Below are 22795 nucleotides of genomic sequence, written 5' to 3'. Positions count from 1 at the left end.
TTAAGGAGCAAGAGAGTGGCTAGAAATTTCGGTGCATAAACTTAAAATTAAAGAAAACCTCAATTTTGAGAACACAGCAGGACCATGGAGAGAAACAAAATGTGGGTCGAGGGGTAATTGTTTCAGACCCTGGATGGTAGTAATTGTAACCCTGTGAGTACCCAGTGCATGAACTTCCTGCAATCCACAGAAAATGATTCATTCCGTAGCCTCTGGAAAATAAAAGGGCTGGAACTGACTTTGAAGTGGTGAATCTTCCTATAAATGGAATTCTTCTGATCAAGTGGCTTTTGGTCATTTAGAATTCAGTTTGAACACATTCTCCTGCAAGTCCTCATAAAATGCTGGAAGCCGGCGATCACTGCAACCTCGGGACAAATTGTGCGCAGAATAAAGTCGCAGGTTGTTTCGCAACCACAGACGTATTCGACGGAGACAGGAGGCCACGTCTCCTTTCTGCTTTTCTGTCGGCTTGGCGTTTTGGAAAACGCCAGTGTTCCCGGGTGCCCTTGGAGAGCTCCTCTGTTCTGAAGATGCGTCCCAGGCTGATGTTCATTCAACGTGTTCCTGGGACATTTGACAGGAGACACCAGGGAAACGGAAAGACAGAAAAGACTTGACTGTGTAGGAAAATCCTTCTTGTTACAAAGGACCGTTAGAATCCGATTTGTTTTCCCATTGGCTTACCAAACCCAATCACACCTGCAAAATCCTACGAACTCCAATCATACCCGCAAAATTTATATTCACCTTCCAAACTAGGGTCAACGGCAATACATTCAAAGCGTATAGAGTTCCTGTATAATTGCCACATCATGCTTAATCCACACTATACTTTATCTCTGTTGGTTTTATCAGTTAGCTTTTGCTATAAAACAAGTCCTAAAGCTAAATGGCTTAAAACCATGTTTTATATTGTTGTCGCTTAAGGTTGGGGGCGCTGGCTGGAAGGTGGCTGATCTCGATGAGCCCGCGAGGTACCTCTGCTCTCGCTTTGCTTCTCCAGGTGTCTTTGTTCATCCTCCTACGATGCACAGTCTAGTGTGTGCATCTCACGGTGACACAGCAGCAGGGAGAGGGGCACGTGGAAACACGTGAGGCTTCTTAGGGTCTCAGTGTGGAACCTGTCACTTCCTCTCATTCTAGTGACCAGAGCAAGACAGAAGACAGAGCCCCAAGTTATAGCTGCAGGGAAGTAGATTCCACTTTTAGAGGAGGAAATCCAAGTTACCCATCAAAGGGCACAGATGAAGGGTGAGAAATTAAAGTAGTGCCAGTAATGAGATCTAGAATATTCTTAGGTGCCCAAATTGTGCACGATCATCAAAAAAGAACACCAGTAATGAACAGGTCTTCCAAATAAGGAAAGATGTCCTAAGACTTTGGAAAACCACATCGCCAGTTGACTCAGAAAGCCACAGAGATTGGCGCCTGGGTGGCTCAGTCGGTAAAGCATCCGACTCTTGATTTTGGCTCAGGTCATGATCTCACGGTTCGCGAGCAGAGCAGTTGGCAGAGTGGGAGCACGAAGAGGCTGGAAGTCTTTGGTTCAGATATGGAGAATTTAGAGGAAAGAAAAACAAAAACAATAAAGCAAAACCTAGCAGCGGACGGTAGTGTGACCATTCGACCGTGTACTTATTTCATGACATGGCCAGATATAGGACTATCTGAGGAGGCCATCTACAAGAGAGGGCGGCTGAGGTGAGGAAGGGAACTCACCTTCTGGTGGCTTCAGCGATGTCAAAAAGGGTCATGGTCTTTCCAGACGGGGATGGCATCGCACAAAGAAGTGAAGAGGCATGCTTGGGTGGAGAGCTTCAGGAGAACTGGCTGTTTATACTTATTCCGTATCTGCCATGTGCCAGATGGTTCATATGTGATATCACAAGCCCCTCCAACATTTTGATGTAGGTATTGTCATTCTGTCTTAGAAACAATGCAGCAGAAGCCCACTGGAGTTAAGTAACTTAGAGCCAGGAAGCCGTTAGGCTGTGAAGCAAATCCAAATTCATACGAGTTTGATTCCAAAGCTCGTGGTTGGATTCGGGGTCAGATCCCCAGATCTAGAACAAGAGTGACCATTGCTATGGTCTGAATGTGTGCGTCCCCCTCAAACTGGTATATTGAAATCCTAACCGCCAATGTGATGTGTTAGAGGTGGGAGCCTCTGGGAGGTGACTGGGTCGTCAGCCTTCATGGTTGGGATTAGTACCCTTATAAAAGCCACCCCACAGAGCTCCCTGCTTCTTCCCTCAGGGGAGAACACAGCGGGAAGTCTGACCCAGAAAAAGGTCCTCACCCAACCTCGCTGGCACTCTGCTCTCAGACTTCCAGCCTCCAAAACAGTGAGAAATAAGTCTCCGTTGTGTATAAGCCCCTCAGCCTAGGCTATTTTGTTACAGCGGCCCACATGAGCCCACAAGGACTGAGGGGACTGTCATAACTCATCACCCAAACCTGGGCTTACAGCAACAATCAAATAAAACAGATCTGAGAATAAGGTTACACACCTGGGACTTCGTTTCAGCAACACATCCCAGGTATAGAGTTGATTTGCTACATCCAAATCTGATGAGGAGGTGTGGGGACTAGATGCTCTGATACTCAGCTGGAGGCCCCCTTTAGGGGCATGGGGAGGGCAGATGGGCATCGGAGCAGAGGGGGAGAATAGGCCAGAGGAAGGCCATCCTGCCATTCTACAGCGGACAGGAGGACGGTGGGGGCAAAGGCCCAGGAAGATTGTTTGTCCCAAAAGGCAGTGATAGTCAACCGGAAACAGAAAGTCAGTTGGTCTCCAGGACTTCCCCTAAATAATTCTTGTCTCTTGGTCTCCTCTCCATGTGTATGTACCTCTTAGCCCCATGCCCCCTGAAGCAAAGAGTGCATGCTGGGTGTGAGGACGTACAGAAATGCCATTTCAGCCCATGTATGCTTCTTTTCTTTCCCATTAAATCTGGTGCTTGAGCTCAAGCCTTGACTCATCTCCAAGAAGTGTTTCTGTGTTGACGGCATGAGGAGCGCTTCTCTACTGTGAATTCAGTCAATATAATTTAGTGGACACAAAAGGTGACAGGCACTCCAGTAAGTGCTTTAAATTCTTCTGCTCCTCATCGCAAGCCTGGAGTAGTTGGTAATATATTAACTCCAGGGCGAGGACACCGAGGTTCAGACGTGCTGCCCCAAATCACAGAGCTCACTGGCAGCAAAGGTCTGTCTGCTTAGAAATACATGTTCCGTCTGTACTAAGATCTTCCTTTCTCTTAATGGAGAAAGTCAACAGCTCAGCGTTCTACTGATTGTAAACCTCTCAAATCCATTAGGATCATCATCACGAAACTTAAGAGAATCCATTTTTTTTTCTGAAGATGTGCCGTACCTTGAAGCATCTGCAGGAGAAGTCTTTGTGTCTTTTACCTCAACCCCTCTCGTCCGGATAATGATGTAAGCCATTAATGTCTGTTATTAAATTAGCACTAATTACTTACCAAGTCATTACCACGGGGCTTTAATATAGGATCAGTTCGGACAGATGCTCAGGAATCTTCTATCGCTGAAAAAAAAATCAGAGAAATACCAATACCCCCCAAACAAAACTGCGTGTGTAATGTGGATATGAATATGGAATTATAAGAATTATAAGAGTTGTGTTCAGTGCAAATCACGCAACTGGTATTGACCTCCCTTTTTGAAAACCACTCCTGAGTACTAGAAACAGTAGTGCAAAACAACCCACTGAATTAATGAATCTGCTCACTATTCTTCATGTTGCTGTCTACAAGATCCAGAAATGGGCTGTTTATTCTATTATACAATGTTATTTTGATTTTAAGACAAAGAGCAATGAACGGAGATTAAGTACATTGAATCCCAAGTGCTGGCTATGCCGTTAGCCCGTGTCGAATTTTGAAAAATAATTCTCATTCTGTAATTCCCTCATCTATAAACACCGAGTGGAGTTGGTGTGGTTTCCAAGGTCTTTTCAGTTCAAGATTTATGTAAATGGAAGACGTATAACTACACGTACACCTCCCATGTTTCTATAGTCAAAATTATTTTCAGCCACTGAATTGTTAATCTCCTTTCGTTTTCAATAATATCATACAGAAAAATACACTTAGCTCAAATAAGATGAGCCATATCATCGTTAGGGCACCTGGGTGGCTCAGTCAGTTAAGCCTCCTGTTTCTGCTGAGGTCATCATCTCACGGTTCGTGGGTTCGAGCTCCAAGTCGGGCTCTGTGCTGACAGCTCAGAGCCTGGAGCCTGCTTCGGATTCTGTGTCTGCCTCTCTGTCTCTGCCCTTCCCTCCCACCCTCCCTCTCTCTCTCAAAAATAGATAAACATTTAAAATTTTTTAAAAAGAGATGAAATACATCATTGCAAGAATATGGTGATTCCAAGGAAATAGATATTTTACTTTGGAAATCTAGGAGGTAGAACTTTTATGTTCTCGTTAGCTTTTTATTTGCAAATACAGATGATTTTACCAGGTACCTGAATGGGACATTGTGACTGTCTCCCTCAGGGAGGGCATATGCCTACTGTGTGTGTGGAACAAGAATAAGGATGGTAATTTGGGGAGCAGAAGAGGTGGTTTGGAGCCTTCCAAGTCTATTTTTAAGCACCGTGTTGGAATAGGACACCGTGGAAATGCTGGGTCCCTGACGTCATGAGCTGCCATTTTTTTTTTCCTGACCTCTTTTAGGGGAGGGCGGAGGGCTCTATGGTGTTTGTATCATGGCTTACTTATTTATTTTCTTTGATTTTACATTCATCTGAATACGATCCCTGCAGATGGATCTTTTATTTCTAATTTCACGTTATTTTCTATTAAAGCCTTTGAACTTATTAAACACACAGGCAGCATCTGATTAAATGCTCGTAACTCTTTTTTTCTTCCCTTTGGTCTATAAGTGTTGTGAATTATACCAAAAGGTTTATGCTCTGCAAAGCATACTTGCTTTCTTGGGATGGATCCTGCTAGAATTTTGTTGTATTATGTCTTAAACATATTGCTTGATTTGGTTAACTGATAGCTTCTTAAGGATTTGTATATCTGGTTCATAACTGAAATCAACAATATATTTTTTCGCTGTATCCATGGTTTTGAATTCAAGCTTCTCTAATTTTTACCCTTTTACTATTTTCTTGAGCTCGTTACATACATGAAAGAAATTTTCAATTTTTATTCAAGAGTTGGTAGCAATCTCTTACAAGTCTGGGACTTTTGAGAGGTACACATATTCCTTAAAGCCATTTCTATTTATTTAACACTCCTTTTTTTTATTTGGGTGCCTCGTTCCCTGCTACACTGATTTCCAATGATACTGAAGTGAAGTTTATATACATTAAAGGTACCCATTCCAAGTACACAATATGACAATCTTTAATTTTGTTTTGAGTAAGCTCTACACCCGACATGGGGTGGGACTCATGACCCCGAGATCAAGAATTGCACACTCTACTGACTGAGCCAGCCAGGTGCCCCTCAGCTGGATGACCCCTGAATAAGTATACGTTCGTGTAAACACCTACACAAACAGCGTTTAGACAATTGCCATTTTGCCTTCCACCATTTACCCCAGGAGACACTAATCTTTTCTGTGGCTAGTTACTCACATCTTTCATTTTCCTCAACAGTTTTCGGTAGTTCGATAGCGTGTGTCTTTAAAAGAAAATGATCCCTGATGCTTCATGTGTTCGAAACCATTGTAACTGTGATTTTAAATTTTATTGTCCAACTGTTACTTCCTAGTATGTATAAGTTAAATTCTTTTTTTAAATGTTTCATATTGAGCTTACACCCTGTGACCTTGCTGAAACCACTTGTTTGTTTCAGTAGGTTTTTTGGATATATTCTTCAGGGATTTTTTGTGTTCACTGTCATGTGCTTTGTTGAAATAGTGGAAAATATATGTTTTCCTTTTATTAATTTTCTTATTGTATTGTGTTTGCTAGACCTTCCACTACTGTGTTGATTAAACATACAAGCAGTAGACATCTTTGCCCTATTCTTGATTTTTGGAAGAAAGTGTTGAGTCTTTCAACATTTGGTATGGTGCTGGTTGTAAGTTCCTCATTGTTGCCTTTTATAAGTTTAGGGGATTTTTGTCTTCTATTCCTTGTTGCTTCAGAGATTTATATAAAATAGTGCTGGATTTTGCCAACACTTTTTTTTTTTACCCTGAGATCAAGAGTTGCACACTCTACTGACTGAGCCATTATGGTTATATTTTTTCCTTCTGCATTCTGTTAAGATTGTGCATTACACTGAATGATTGATTGCATCTTGTGTTATAGGAATGAACTCTTACTAGGTCATGGTACATTATTGATTTTTTAATTGCTGGATATATATTAGATTTTTCAGCTGTAGCTATTAGTTAAGGTAAAGCTATTTTTCATTAAAAAGAAGTCTGAAAGATACAGTAGCTTTGAGAATTGATGAACTTCTGGGGCGCCTGGGTGGCTCAGTCGGTTAAGTGCCCGACTCTGGTTCAGGTCACGATCTCACGGTTCTCAAGTTCCAGCCCCGTGTCGGGCTCTGGGCTGACAGCTCGGAGCCTGGAGCCTGCTTCGGATTCTGTATCTCTCTCTCTCTCTGCCCCTCCCCTGCTCACGTTCTGTCTCCCTCCGTCTCTCAAAAAGAATAAAAAATATTTTTAAAAAATTAAAAGAAAGATGTGATGAACTTCTTTCTCTCTCACATAGTAGTAAAGTGAACATTCTAGGCTGGTAGGCAAGGCTGGGCTTCATGTGTTCCCAGGGTCATTCAAGACCCACATACATTCCTAGTGGCGTCTGGGTGGCTCAGTGGGTTAAGCTGATGACTTGATCTCAGCTCAGCTCATGATCTCATTGTTCATGGGATTAAGCCCTGCATAAGCTCTGTGCTATCAGCACAGAGCCTCCTTGGTATTCTCTCTCTCTCTCCATCTCTCTCCTACCCTCCCTGGCTCACTCTGTCTCTCACTCTCAAAATATAAACAAATTTAAACAATTATAAAAAAAGAAAAAAAAAGACCCACATATGTTCCAAGTCTTCCTCCACCCACAGTGGTGTGAGTGAGCCTGGGTTGTCCGTTTATCCGGGAGCCCGATGTCTCCTGGCCGTGGCCAGTTGAAAAAGGAGGGGATAAAGGACACAAAGGTGACTTATGTCTGCAACATTAGGGCCTATGTGTCATGGTGACATCTTCCATGTCTGGTTCTATCTTATTAGAGATTTAATCGTGCCCGTATTTATCTACAAAGGACACAGGAACATGAAATCTAACGTTATTGTATTATGCCCTCGCACGTTGCCTGCGGGATACTGGGCTTTGAATGTATAAAGGCTCTGATGGTTTGAAATTTGAAATTTCACCATTCACATAATTTTATCTCTCTATTATATACGTATGACGTCCTGATCAATTTGCGAGAAACACAGATCACATTTTTAAATAAAAGTGTAGATGCATTTATTTCTCTCTGAATTTCTGTTGTTACTTTATGGAGTTCAAGCCTGTTTACAAGAGGCATGTAGATTCTTAACAGTTACAACTTTTTTTTTTTTTAACCAGTATATAATGCCTCTGTTTGTCACTGATACATTTTCTGTTTTGTTAAAACAGAAGGATTCAATACGATCCAGAGGCTCATAGCACAATCCCCAAAATGTCTAGGCTTTCATTGAAAATCACAGATCACACCAACTAGTTGAAAGATCTCAAACAAAAGGCCATCAATAGATGGGGGTGGGTGGGGAAAGATGGAAATAATGTCAGGATTATCTGACAAAGATTTCAAAGCAGCCATTGTTAAAATACTTCAATGGCCAATTACAGATATGCTTGAGATGAATGAAAAAAAAAACACGAAAACAAAAACAGAAGCTTAGGAAGAAACAGAAAATCTCATAAAAAAGACATGAAGAACTGAACGGAAATTTGGAAAGTTTTTAACTTTCAATTCAATGACTGAAACATTAAAAAAACATTTTTAATGTTTATTTTTGAGAGAGAGAGAGAACAAGCTTGAGGAGGGGAGGAGCAGAGAGAGAGGGAGACACAGAATCCGAAGCAGGCTCCAGGCTGCGAGCTGTTGGCACAGAGCCCAACGCGGGCCTCGAACTCACGGACCACGAGATCATGACCTGAGCTGAAGTTGGACACTCACCTGACTGAACCACCCAGGCATCCCTAAACATTTTTAAATGTAACTCTAATTTTGTAATATCGATCCTGGGAAACTGGAAAAGACTTTCTAATAGTTTAAGAGTATCAATCTCTCTTCTGTAATTTACAAAAGTCTCCCCCCGCCCATTATTCATTTAAATAATGTCTGTTAAGGAGGCTTCAGAGTCTGGTTTCTGAAAAGTGGACAAATCAGCACAGACGGCCTGTGCTCTGGTCTTTAAAATTAATGTCTGAGAAACCAGAGAGAGTGTCTTTTCCCACTGCGCTTGGGGAGACATCACAGCCACCTCAAGAGCTCAGTAACCAGAACAAGGAATAGTCTGGGGAGACATTTTAAATTCGCTATTCCGCTCGCCGTGGTTCACGGGCAGGTGAACTCCCCGGCCTCTGCCAGCTGAAGGAGAAATTACCAGCACTAGCTCACCATGGCCATCCACCTTCCTTCTTCCTTTTTCCCCCTACCCCTTTCTCTACCTCTTTTCTCTTAATTTTTTTCCTTCCCTGATTCTAATATTACCTCTAGATAGAAACTGTAACCTATTGGGGCGCCTGGATGGCTCAGTCGGTTAAGTGTCCCATCTCTTGATTTCAACTCAGGTCATGATCTCGGGATTCGTGGGTTTGAGCCCCGCATCAGGCTCTGTGTTGACAGCTTGGAGCCTGCTTGGGATTCTCTCTCTCTCCCTCTCTCTCTGCCCCCTCCTCTGCTCACGCTCTTTCTTTCCCTCTCTCTCTCTCTCTCTCTCTCTCTCACAAAAGAAATGAAATAAACATTAAAAAAAAAAAGAAATTGTGACCTTATTAACTTGTTCAGAATTTTTTTTTCAACTATAATCAGTTCGAGTAGGCGGAATTCTGCAACCCCTCTGCAAATCGCAAAGCACTTCTCTCAAATCATCTCTTGAAGGCCTGATAAAAGGCTTTGTTATTTTCCTAGCTTTCCGATCTGTGTCCCTTAGCCCTCCACAAATACTGCATTGTCTTCTCCTCCAGAATTCTCCTCGCTGAATGAACTGAATGTATATCCGATAATGTCCCTGAATAGCTGAAGAATCAGATAGATCATCTTCTGTTCACTTACAGTTAATGAAGGCTCCCATAATTATCGCGTTCAGTTTTCAGATGACAATTTGTGGAGTGCTTCCTCTGTTTCTGGCAGCATGTGTTGTAGGCTGGATAAGTACAAAGGTAAGCGGGCTACATGTGATCTCTGTCCCAGGTGACTTCCAGCCTAGTTGGGAAACCTGATCATCAGAAGCTCAAATATATTATACTGATGAGTCTGAGGAAACTTGCTTTGAAGGGAAAAGGAAGAGGAAGTAAGATTTTGCACGTTTGCTGATTTCTTGGCGTTTTCTCTTCTTTTCTATCCCTCCTGTTGATTCTTGCAAGGTATCTTCTGCCTCGTTTTTCCTCCATACCCTTCTTTTTCCTTTCCAACCCAAGGTAAGTTGTGTTAGACTCAGAATCCAGAATTGGAAGGACCCATGCAAATCAGTTGCTTAGATTTCCTCATTGGAGACTCAGAGAAGGACCTGGGGGAACAGGGAGACTTACTCCACTAACCCCAGCTAAGAAGGGCAGACTGTCTTCTGATTTCCCCCTGGGCTCCGGGCCCCTGCCGTTCCTGCCCTCTGGTCCCAGAGCACCGGTGTGGTAGATTCTGGAACGGCTGTTTGTTTGACAAGGGTCATCGCTGCCCCTTGCTGTCAGGAATCCATGTTGTGTGTATCCCTCAGTTGTCTCAGAAAATTCTTGAAGCCAGGGATGACCTTTTGTCCTTTCTCACCGGGTGCCTATCCACGAGGACGTCCTCCCTCCCTTGTGGGGCGTTTCCAGCTTCGGAGACATTTAGATTTGCTTTCCTGGCTTAGGACTTCGTACTGGGGCAAATTGTTTACCTTTTTAGTTTCCTTATCCACGAAGGAGAGAATAAAATAGCTTCCTTTCTTTTCTTTCCTTTCCTTTTCTTTCCTTTCCTTTTCTTTCCTTTCCTTTCCTTTCCTCTTCTCTTTTCTTTTCTTTTTTTCTTTTCTTTTTTTAATTTTTGAATTGTATTTAAATCTGAGTTAGTTAACATACAGTGTAGTGTTGGTTTCAGGAGTAAAACCCAGTGATTCACCACTTACATACAACACCCAGTGCTCATCCCAACGAGGGTCCTCCTAATGCCCACCCCCCATTTGGCCCATCCCCCCCACCTCTCTTCCAGCAAGCCTCAGTTTCTGCTCTGTATTTAAGAGTCTCTTAGGGTTTGCCTCCCTCTCTGTTTTTATGTTATTTTGCCTTCCCTTCCCCTGTGTTCATCTGTTGTGTTTCTTAAGTTCCACATATGAGTGAAATCATATGATATTTATCTTTCTCTGACTGACATTTTGCTTAGTACAATATATTCTAGTTTCATCCATGTTGTTGCTAACCATATATATATATATATATATATATATACCACATTGTCTCTAAGCATTCATTAGTCGATAGACATTTGGGCCCTTTCCATGATTTGGGTATTGTTGAAATGCTGCTATAAACATTGGGGTGCATGTACCCCTCAAATCAACACTCCTGCATCCTTTGGATAAATACCTAGTAGTGCAATTTCTGGGTCTTCAGGTAATTTTGATTTTTTAATTTTTTGAGGAACCTCCATACTGTTTTCCAGCATGGCTGCCCCAGTTTGCATTCCCACCAGCAGCACCAAAGAGATCCTCTTTCTCCGCATCCTTGTCAACTGAGTTGCTAATTTTAGCCATTCTCAGAGGTGTGAGGTGTTATCTCACTGTGGTCTGGATTTGTATTTCTCTGAGGAGGAGTGACGTTGAGCATCTTTTCATGTGAAAAAGAGCTTATTTTAATTTTTTGGAAGTTATTTTTTTGTAAACATGATCATGTACGCGAAGCCCCTGGTTTCGCTCTGGCGATGACTGTGGATTGGGGGGGCTCTATGGCTGCGCCCTAACCTCTTCTGCCTTTGCTCATTCAATTTCATCCAGAGCACGACCTCCTGATTCCCATGCCATCTTGCGACTAAAACCTGCCCTTCCTGGGGCCCCTGGGGGGTTCATTCTGTGGAGCATCAGACTCTTGATTCTGCCTCAGATCATGATCTCGGGGTTGGTGAGATCGAGCCCCACATCAGGCTCTGCGCTGACATCATGAATCCTGCTTGGGATTCTCTCTCCCCCCCTCCAAAAAATAAACAAATAATCATTTAAAAAATAAAACAAAGCAAAGCAAAATAAAATCTGACATTCCTCCGTCCAGCCCTCCCGGCTACAGTTCGTGATGGCTTTCTTACCACGTACCCCACATTTTCTTACACTTTTGTTAACCCCAGATGTTGTTTTGTTTCATCTGTGTTCAGTTTCCCAGGCTAAGCTGTAAGCGATTCAAGGTCAGAGGGTGTAAATTAGTCATCTCAGTATCACTTCAGTGTCTACCTCACGTTGTGCCCACGGTCGATGCTTCCAGACGAGAGATGTGGGACTCGCTGGCTCAGCCGTCCCCGTGACATCGACTCAACACCAACGCTGCTCCATTTTTCGTGCAACTGCTCGACCCCGGATTCTTAGCGTAAAAGGATCCTGATGCACTGTAACAAACCGAAAGTAGAACGCCTCATAAAGCCAAATCCTGTAGGTTCGATCTGGTGGCTCAATATCAAGCTCAGAGAGCTTGGTCAGAGAGGTGGCGGTGGCTCAGGTGTCTGCGGGTATCTGGCTTTGACCTTCTAGCTCCATCTCAGCAGAGCTACCAAGGCGCCAAGACCAGAGACAACGTAGCACACCTCCGGAGAATGAGAAGTGAGACACGCATTACAGAAGAAGGCCCTTCGCGGCGAGGTCAAGCCACTTGCAAAGGCCAGGGAGTAAGCTAGTTACTGCACTTACGACGGTGGATGATCTTCCTGCCGTAGCAGAGAGTCTTACTGTCTGTGCCGGTCTACTCAGCACTTTTTATGAACATTAATTTGGTCTCCCTCTATAAATACTAAATCCTCCTGGCCGGAGAAAGAAAGTGATAAATCACCAAAACAAACCGGGGAAAAAGAGAAGAAAAAGAAAGAACCCTTCTTTTAATGTCTTAAAACACCTTCTTGTATTTCACCTCAGTGGCCTGTTTCTGTCTTGAGTTCATCCTTGGTTATAGACTCGCGAGGTATGGGTTTTACAGATTCTGCTCAGGTCCTGTGTCAACTTTTGCCGTTTCGGCCCAGGCATCTGCATGATTTAAGCAGAGAATTAGTCTGGCGAGCAGTTCGTCAACTCAGACTGAAGAACAAACGTGAAAGGGAGCAGCCTTATCAAAAGTCAATCACTTTCAACTGCCTATGGAAGTCGGTACAGAAAGGACTTTTGGGTACATCTGTACACATTCTTTTCTCTGTTTATCTTCGTTCTATTTTTTTTTTTTTTTGCATGACTTTCTCACAGCTTTTTATGATGGACATATGTGTAGATGTAAAATGTGCTAACACATACTTAAACGCCCCGGCGTGTTCCATTGTGATATGCATTCAGAGCGTCATTAAAATAGCGGTAACAAAAGACAAGCTGCTAAAAAAAAAATCCAGAGTTAGCTGGGTCCTGTGGAGGGAGAGCTCTCCTCTGGAAGTAAGCAAGAAATATGACAGGAGACCATTCCTGCTTGCAGGGTCTCCTGTCAGCTGAGTGTGACTTTCCTTTGTGCCACTGATTTCCAGGTCCTGAAAATGAAGGACGCATCTCCAGGCACACAATTGGCCGTAGGGCCCGTGTCGAGGCTTTGTCTCGGGAAGCCTTTCTGAATCCCGTCTGGGTCCCATTCTCCCCCTTGTGCGTACACGTTGGGCTCCCTCAGAAAGCAGTGATGGACACGTTCTCAGGATGACCTTGGCCTCCCTTTGTCTTTGAATCCTTGTCATTCAGCTGAGACTCCGTTCCCAGTTGCCGAGATGAGGTCCAAGCAGCGTCGGGGAGCAGAATGGCAAGCCTGAGACGAAGACTCTTTGTCTGCTTTTGTTAGGATAAGGCAGGGAAGGCGTCAACGTCCTCACGGCACAGAGCAAACGATAGTTGTGGCCTACATCAGCGTGTTGTTACGAAGAACAACTGGAGAAGGATTGTAAATTCAATGAGGAATGTTTATTAATTAAATGATAACAAATGTTGCTTAGGAACTGGCAATTTTTTTCTTGGTTGGCAGGACAAAGGGGTCATTTTTTTCCTCTTCTCTTGGTTTTGCAAGATTCATTGCCGGCGAGGGATGTGTGCCTCTGCCTCTGGTCAATTTATTTTTCCAGCTCCATGAAATGCGGCTCTCCATGGCAGGGGCCAAAGACTCAGTCGAACTTATCATATATGAAAGGAGGTGCTTCAATGCCAAGGACGAGCCCGCACTGCCCCACGGAGACCCCGAGGCCACCGGAGGGTAGGGGACCTGCCTCCGTGATGCCTGGTGATGGCATTCGTGGCAGGGAGCCATCTGCTCTGAGCAGGTCACGGGCAAAGGATCAACCTTCTCTTATTTGGGGGCTGGGAAATGGGAGGCCACAGCACGTAGGATTTCATTGTCCTGGAGGAGAGCCGGCCTCATCTGTCAGGTACGAAGGTGCTGGGGTCGTGGATGGCATGGGAACAGTTTGTGCATCTCATTTACCCAGAAAATGCAGACCTGGCAGACGCCTGAGGTGTGGAGGGCGTTCCGTAGCCAGGACCCAGGCTCCCCGGGGGGCAGGAGTCAATGTCCAGCATGGAGAACTTTAGGGGAGAGGCCCAGCTGTCTAAAGTACCGCCTGGGTCCACCACTTTGCCCTCTTCACTATTATCTGCCTGCCTGGCTTCCTGGTCTCACCCTCTCTTGGTCAAGCCAACGGCTCGCTTCCTCTGTGCCTCCCTGCTCCACTGTTTCTTCTCTGATTCTTCCCATTTTTCCTAAGCCTGATTGCTTTTTTTTTTCCTCCTGGTTCCTGAGCGCTGACTCTCAGTTTCCTAAATTCAGCTATTACTTTCTGTTCATATCTGTTTGTCGCAGAGACGGAGAACATCTACCTCCAGGGGCTCAGCCAAGAGCCTTCCTGGCCCTGAGAGACCAGAATGGAAGGAGACACAGCTGGTTCCAGGGTCCCCGTGAGCGGCTGAGGCTGGAGGGGGGGGGCAGTTTACCTCCCAGAACATTCCCCCCCGCCGCCCTTAATTTTTCAAGGAGGTTCACTTTGGGTCCAGACACCTTCTGCCCGGGCTCCTTCCCGGGACTGGCTCTGAGCTGTCAGGAACCTGGCTTTGCATTTTTTCAGCCTCCTTTTCCGAAACACTTAACAGCTCTCGTGGATCTAGATATTAGTATGAAACCCAGAAAGTCTAGTGTTTATGGTTTCCCGGGAATACGGATATGATTCATTTGAAGCAGGATGGAGGGGGTGGGAAAGTGGGACCAGGTGCGGAAATTATGGGAAGAAAAAAATGATCATAACTATGAAATAAAACCGTTTTTTTTTTTATTTTATTTTATTTAAAAAAAAATTTTTTTTTCAACGTTTGTTTATTTTTGGGACAGAGAGAGACAGAGCATGAATGGGGGAGGGGCAGAGAGAGAGGGAGACACAGAATTGGAAACAGGCTCCAGGCTCTGAGCCATCAGCCCAGAGCCTGACGCGGGGCTCGAACTCACGGACCGCGAGATTGTGACCTGGCTGAAGTCGGACGCTTAACCGACTGCGCCACCCAGGCACCCCATCGTTTTTTTTTTAATCATTCCTTGAAAAGGCAGTGAGACACAATGGGTGAAGCTGAGACTAAAGTAGTGAGCCTGTGTCCAAATGCGACACATCGATTCCATAGCTCAGTGAGTCTGAATCCCTTTACCTTAAAACTTGGATTCGAATGATGACACCGTGGTCTGCAGTCACACGGGTGAGGCACCTGACCTACCGCTGATGCTCAGGAAGGACCCAAGCGTTTCTTCCTCCTTCACATTCTTATTAGATTACATTTTCCAGAATGTTTGTATCTGGGCATCTTTGTTTTTTCATCGTCTCCTCTGTTTATTTGAACGGAATTTTGGGTTTAATTTTTTTTTTTTTTGGCCAGTCTTTCCTCCCCCAAACAAACATATCATTAAGGAGAAAAATGTTCAGTGGTTTTAATGTGATTATTAATAAAAGTGAAATATTCACATGGGGCTTAAGAGGAATTAACACGGGTCTATGCTGATCCACACTTGATTACCCATTATGCTTCCACGCCAAAGATAAAGAGGGTCTGGGGAAGCCCTCCCTCTCCCTTGGAAAGTTTATTAAAATGATAAATGAGGTTTTGGTGGCAGTTAAGCAACTATAAAGTATTCTCTTGTGGACAAACTCTGTCCCAGCTTGTTAGGGGCGTTCTGACGAGGAGAGCTCGTGGTAGCCCCCCGTGCATCGGGGCTGCGTAGCCAAGGTGACCGTGATGATGGGTTTCCTGGACACAGAATATGTCAAAGCGACCCCTGAATAGATCATAAATATTTGACATTCTGAAACCTCCCTCTGCATGGATCATTTTCTTGGGATTCATCTCAAGAGAAATAGTCAATATATTAATTTTCCTAATGGAACTCAGCACTGACAAGGAATAATGAGGAGGCTTCATTATAGCCTCATTTTCCATCTGTCGCAGCCACCGTTGACTCTATGCATGTCGTATTCACAGGGCCAGTTAAAACCAGGAAACAATGCTTCTTTCTGGAATCCGTGTCATCTTCCCAAAAAGCAGCAAGACTTTGTTCAGAATTCAGTATCATAAGCACAGCCTCGAGGGACAAGTATACATTACGGAGGATTCCTGGGCCCCCAAGTCTTGGGATATTAAAATATCTTTCGACATCATCTTTCTATATTTTTCTATAACCTACTAACACACTGCCAATGTTCCAAGCATTCAGGTGAGTGGTGGGTGTCTGGTCACTTTAGAGGTAGCAGCATGAGAATGTTTCAGCATGCTTACTTTTATGCTTCCAACCTATGCCCCCCTCGGAGAAAGTTAAGGATTTGTGTGCACCTTTGTCCAGCTCTTATATCATGAAATAGCCTCTCCAAGCACATTTCACAATCTAATAGAAAATAAAAATAACAAAATGTACCTCCAAGATCATTGGGCGGATTAAAACAAGGCACAATATGTGAAAAGGCTAACACAGTGGGGTGCCTGGGTGGCTCAGTTGGTTAAGAGTTCCACTTTGGCTCAGGTCATGATCTCACCATTTGTGGGTTCGAGCCCCGCATCGGTCTCTGTGTTGACAGCTCAGAGCCTGGAACCTGCTTCGGACCCTCTGTCCTCCCATTTCTCTGCCCCTCCCCTGCTCATGCTCTGTCTCTCTTTCAAAAGTACACATTAAAGAAGAAAAAGGAGGAGGAGGAGGAGAGGAAGAAGAAGAAGAAGAAGAAGAAGAAGAAGAAGAAGAAGAAAGAAAGAAAGGAAAGAAAAGTCCAGTGCGGCTCCTGGCACAGTAGAGCTGATCAGGCTTGTAACTTAGACCGTTACAACCACAGGAGTTTCTTTACTTTCTGGTTTACATAGCTAAACAAAAGGAGCTGTTTTGAGAAGGGGGTGCGGGTGTCTCACATGAAGGGGCATTTTTATCCATTAGCACGAGAAACGCTCCAACACAGGGAGGCCGTGGTGGTGGAGGGAGGCACGGTGGGCAGGTGCCCAGTAGGTGACGAGGGACTGGAAGGGGACCGTGTTGGTGAGACACGTCAGAGCGTCTCTAGGGCCTGCTGGCAAATCCTCAGACTTAGAAATTGTGCTGTTGTTTCCAGTGTTCAAGATCTCACCAACTGGCCCCGATCTACTTTTTATCTGCAGCCCATGAGGTAGATTTAAATAGCGATGTTATTACACGCGATGTTTCTCCTGCCTGAAATCCACTCCTCCACCCACCCCCTCTCCCATATTCTTGCTGTATATCCAGGATCCTCCCTCTATGTAGCTTTCCTGTTCTGGAAGTCAACTCCGTGTACTGTGAGCTTTTTTAAATGTTCGTGTGTGTGTGTGTGTGTGTGTGTGTGTGTGTATACACGTGCATATGTGCGGACATGTGTATGCGGGTGTGGCATTTAAAGTGTACTTACTGGGGCTCCTGGGTGGCTAAGTCAGTTAAGCATCCGACTCTTGATTTCAGCTCAGGTCATGATCTCACGGTTCGTGAGTTTGAGCCCCGCATCGGGCTCTGCTCTGACAGCACGGAACCTGCTTGGGATTCTCTCTCTTCCTCCTCTCTTTGCCCCTACCATGCTTGCGTGCTCTCTCTCTCTCTCAAAATAAATAAGTAAACTTAAAAAACAAGTGTACTTATCCTAAAATGCCTAGTCGTGTAATTTACCTACATAATCTCCTGTAATGGATAACAATCCCTTAAATCTGTACTGTCTAAGGACTTCATTGGTCATTAGCAAGCCATGATCTGGGGGAAAAACAAAAATTTTGCAAACCAACCAACCAACAAACAAAATTGGCTTTGAGTTGGGGCAGTGTTTTGGGGAGCGCCATGAGCTTATATAACCCAGGGCTCCTTTTCCAGGTCCATCTATGAAAATAAGCTATTATGTGTTATCTCTTTGAGACTGAATTTCCCCATATATAAAAATGTAACAACGTATGTCTTGCTGGATGATTGCAAAGATTGCCAAGATCATGCATGGAAGCAGCTGGCGGACACAACGGAAGCTGCTGTGACGATTCCACTGGCTGAAGCACGGGGCTGGGAGTCAGTTCTCGTCACACATGTGCTCCGTACCTGGCATTGGCAGGTTCACTCCCGGGATTATCACTGGGACCTCAACGTACAGATGAGAAACCCGCATTCCATAAAGGGTTAAGAAATGGACCCAGAGTCAGTCCGTGCTGTAGCCTGCCTCAGACAGGGTCTGGACCCCACCCCCATCTTTGTGCCACGTAACTTCTCTGGGAGGATTTGTCAAGTCAGGGACAGAAGATATGTAGGTTCCTGGAAACACCAAAAAAACAAACAAACAAAAAAAAACAAAACAAAAAACAAAAAAAACCCAAGCAAACCCAGAAAACAAACAAAAAACCCATACCTTAAATCAAGCGCACTATCGGAATTGTGAATGGTGACAAAGTAACATTCTTTGGGCCAAAACAGAGATATCAAATGGTGATAATTTTTATTATTTGTATTTCGTAAAATGATTCTTTAATCTACGCCCAATAGGTCTCATGGGACTGTTTGTATAACAGAAAACGGAAGACACAGAAAAATTGTTGTTACAGGTTGAGTTGTGTGCCCTCTGCCAGGGTCCTTTGTTGGACCCCAGGGTCGCAGGATGTGACTATGTTTGGAGACAGGGTCCTTACAGAGGCAATCACAGTGAAATGATGGCATTAGGGTGGGCCCCACCCCGATCTGACTGTTGTCCTTATGAAAAAAGGAAACGTGGACACAGAGATGCACTGAGGGAGGGAGGGTGATGTGACTCCCACCGGCCTCCGGGGGCTTGGCAACTGTCTGCAGGCCAATGAGAGAGACTTCGGGTGGAGACACAGCCTCCAGAAGTGGGAGATGATACATTCCTGTTGTTTTGACCACTCCCTTTGTATCACTTTGTCCCTGCCGCCCCAGGAAACCCACACAGTTGTGCCCCAGAGGGAACGTGGTCTGCCCCTGCGACATCATTTCCAGTTGCATGAGTGATTTCCACTTTGAATCGGGTCAGGCGCCTTTGTGACTCTATTAACAACTGATATTACAGTTATAACCTGCGAAGTCTAAATGTTAGGCCGTTGAGAACAATGATGTGTATACCTTGTGTGTGTACGTCTATCACGACCCAGGCCGTGGGCACTAACAGCAGGTGCATTGGCTTCAAGCAGAAGAGAGCCCAAAGCCACTGTGGTCCTAGTCTGCACATACTCGTCCTGCCCTAACAGATCACAACTTGGCAGGGTGGCCTCCAGTGGGTAGGTGTTCATTCTGACCCAGACCTAATGGTTTGATATATCAGATCACATTGTAACCAGAGTCACGAAATCTAAGTTTTCTGGTAAGATCAGCTACATGGCCGTGGGCCATGCGGTGGCCTAAATCTTTGCTCCTCTCCCCCCAAGTTCATATGTCAGAATCCTCGTTCCCATGGTGAGAGTGTTAGGAGGTAGGGCCTTTGGGAGGTGATCAGGTCCTGAGAGCAGGACTCATGGTGGGATTTGTGCCCAGGGTAAAGGATACGCCACACCTCCCCACCCCTTCTGCCACACGAGGTGACTTTGAGAAAGTGGCAGCGGGCTCCCACCCGACATCGGCTCTGCTGCTGTCCCGTGCTTGGATTTCCAGCCTCCAGAACCTTGAGAAGTCAATGTCTGCTGCTTACTGACCACCTACTCTGTGCTATTTTCTGACGGCAGCCAGAAGGGACTAAGGCGACTCGAACACCGCACCCTGTTTCTGCACCCCTGGGGAAGGCCTGTTGTCCCCTGGCCCCCCCCCCCCCACTCATCCCCAGAGGTTGTGCGAGGCAGCCGGCCTGCCGTGGGTCAAGAATGCACTCCTTGGAACGTCCGATGTTCATTCATGGGCTTCAGACTTCCGGAACTTTGTCAAGCGAGTGTGTTGTGTTTCTGGATCTCTATTGTGGAAACTCTTTTCCAAAGAAGCAAAGTCACTGGAAACCCAAAAGGCACGAGTTCTAACCTGAGCAGAAGGCTTGGCGAGCGAGGCCGCCAGCATTCTCCCTCTAGAGACAAAACACATTATTTCTATGACATGCTTAGTCTCCATCTGCTCAGAGAAAAGGAGCGAACCTCCAATATGCCCCACCATGGGCTGTGCCTGCCTGTGTGCGTGGCTCGCCCCGCCAGGCAGGCTCAAATGCTAGGTGACTTCAGGCTGCTCATGGAAATAGCCCATGGGTACTAACTGAGGGAAAACAAATGAATACCTGCATTATTTCGCTCTATTTTTGTGTTACTAAAAGCAACCGCCACTAATCGGTGATCAGTTTCTAAAAATCTTGGTGAATGTGTTACTCATTTTTTTCCCCTGAAGAATTCTCCAGCAACACCCATCATACTCATTGTTGAAATTATATATTCATGAAAAAAATTTCAATACCCCCAATTATGTTAGATGGTCATATTTTCCACATAAACCTAGGCATTAGTTTCCTCTGGCAGTACTCAGAGCCAGGGAAATATGTAATTTGCTCGGCTATTTGGCACCTGGGAATGATTAAGACCCTGCTGTTTGCAGTTAATATGGTGGCATGACTTGAGTTGGAGGCCAGAAATGGAAGCAGGGCTGATAACCGATCCGTCGCTTTGTTTGTGACAGAGTGGAAGTTCTGGTGCACCACTGGGGCCGGGCGGGAAGGATGTCGCGGCAGAAAGGACACAAGCAAAAAGAGAGGAACGGCGGTTGCCTGGGATATTTGTGGACTCGATTCTTAATTTTAACCGTAGATTTCAGAGTTGCCACTGAAAGGGAAAGCATTAGACTCACTGCCTGGGTCGGCCTCCGGGGGTCACATGGCATGCACCGTGTCGCGACCACAGGCGACATCCTGCAGGGGGATGTTGCGGATGCTTGCTCAGCAGTGCAAAAAAAGGGCAAAGTGAGCTAATGTCAGGATCAAGACAAATCCGTTTCTGGAAAATTATGGGTAAGAATCAGAAAATTTAGGAAGCATTTAAAACTATTTGTAGAATGAATGAATGACATAATAATAATAATAATAACTATTCTTCCAGAAGATAATAATAATAGTAATAATATTATTATTATCTTCTGGAAGAAGAGTGATAGAACCCTTCAGATGGAATTATCAGGGAAGGGAATGGCCAGGCGGCTGATGAAACAGCTTCCACGCAGGTTGATAGTCAGGATGCTGAGTGACACAGGGTGACCGGAGAGGTCATGTCCCTGTGCCCCAGTGTGGTCCCTTCGAAGGTCAGGATGGCCAACCAGACCCTGGAAGGTAGTGACCAACACAGGGCACGAGTGATTAGAAAAGCCCGGGGAACCTGCAGGTTGCCTATTTGTGTATCATTCTCCAAACACAAAGTAGCTTGAATGAAATTTGCTTACAAGTTGGCCATGTGTCTGCAATCCTCCAGGATAATGCGTTAGAAACAACCGTGGGATAGAAAAGAGAGAGAAAGGTGCAAGGTAGTGGCCCGACAGCGGATGGAGAGTGCACTCACCTTGCAGCCAGAGGGGGCAGGCCCGACGATGAGGAATAAAATGAGCACAGACAGAACGGAGTCATTAGCTCCATTAGCCATTAGCTAATCAACCCAGTGGCCCCGTGGCCATGGTTTCCATCATGAAAACTCAACTTGACGGGGTAGTCTCAAAGCCATGCGGTGAGGAACCGATGCAGCGTGGAGCCGCAGTCAAAAACACACTAAAGCTTAGCTCCGTGTCCATAATATTTGAGTGAGGGCCAGCTTGGATACCCCTCTCGGGGAGAACTGAGAAGCAGCAGTCTTCACAGGACCACAGAAGCCACCTAGGCAGGGGTCTACTTCAGGGAGACGCAACATCTAACCTTTAAACCCTCAGTTGCCGCATGCCCCTGACCTTCACCCTGGCTCTCGGTTCAGCCAATCAACGCACTAACCCCACGGGGCTACGTTATTCTGCACCTGAGTCAGCTTCGTTCACATTTAATTTTGAGATGCCCCAAAGCACCAAAAGGTAAGCCTCTCTCTCGGACGCAAAGAGCCACTGGGATGCAGGATGGTGCTTTCTGAAGACAATATGAAAAGAGTATTATCAAGAAGTAATTAACTCTTGACCGCATCGACTTTCTTTGGGACCAGGCCTGTCACCTCCCTGGAGGACTCCCTGCCAACAGAAGCAGGGGGTCCCTTAAGGGCACTGTTGTGTGATGGGTTCTAGCCTCAGATGGGATCAGAGGACTATGTGACAGGTGGCTTCTGAGATCCTTCACAGTGCTAGGATTCTAGAAAGCTGTGGTATCTTCCTCTTTTATCTCTTTCCTTTTTTCTAGACACTTGGTTTTTGCAATGGCCTAGGAATTCCAGAGGATAGCCTTGGACGATGCCCTGGGTGGATTGTCTAGGAACGGCTGTGCTGCAAGCCTCGCGTTAAAAGGAGGTCCTGGCCATAACAGGACGGATTGTGGGTCGGGTTGCAGAGTCCACTGAGGTTAACGGTCAACAAGACCATTGAGATGGTGCCTCTGTGGGTCCAATGTGTTTTCACCGCCTCATCTTTACACATCAGAGGCGAATGATGACAGTGCAGTGACTCTGATGGTTACTCTTAGATATTTCTGTGCTAGGAAAGAGGGTGGAATGTGCAAGAATGATCAGAGGAGCCACACATGGACTTAATAAAAAACAAATGCACTGATGCAAAGATATTCTACTGCTTTGGTAACATCACAAGCATGGAAAACAAGGTTCAGAGAGTTGAGGTCATTGGAACAGGTTCTGAGAGGTTATTGCTTTGGAACTCTTTGCCCTTAAGGAGGTGGGGATTCAAAACATCTAGTGCTCTGATAGTCTAGGCTTGGTCCAAGGTATCCATCCACGAAAGATTATAGACCCGTCCCTGGGTTCCATCTCTTTGACTGTCAAGCTTGGGTGGGATATTCCTTCTATCTGACTAAATGG

The sequence above is a fragment of the Prionailurus viverrinus genome, unplaced genomic scaffold (assembly GCF_022837055.1).
Source record: "Prionailurus viverrinus isolate Anna unplaced genomic scaffold, UM_Priviv_1.0 scaffold_33, whole genome shotgun sequence".
In the NCBI taxonomy this organism is placed as follows: domain Eukaryota; kingdom Metazoa; phylum Chordata; class Mammalia; order Carnivora; family Felidae; genus Prionailurus; species Prionailurus viverrinus.
The sequence above is the reverse complement of the archived record's forward strand: the minus strand, read 5'-3'. Positions refer to the sequence as shown.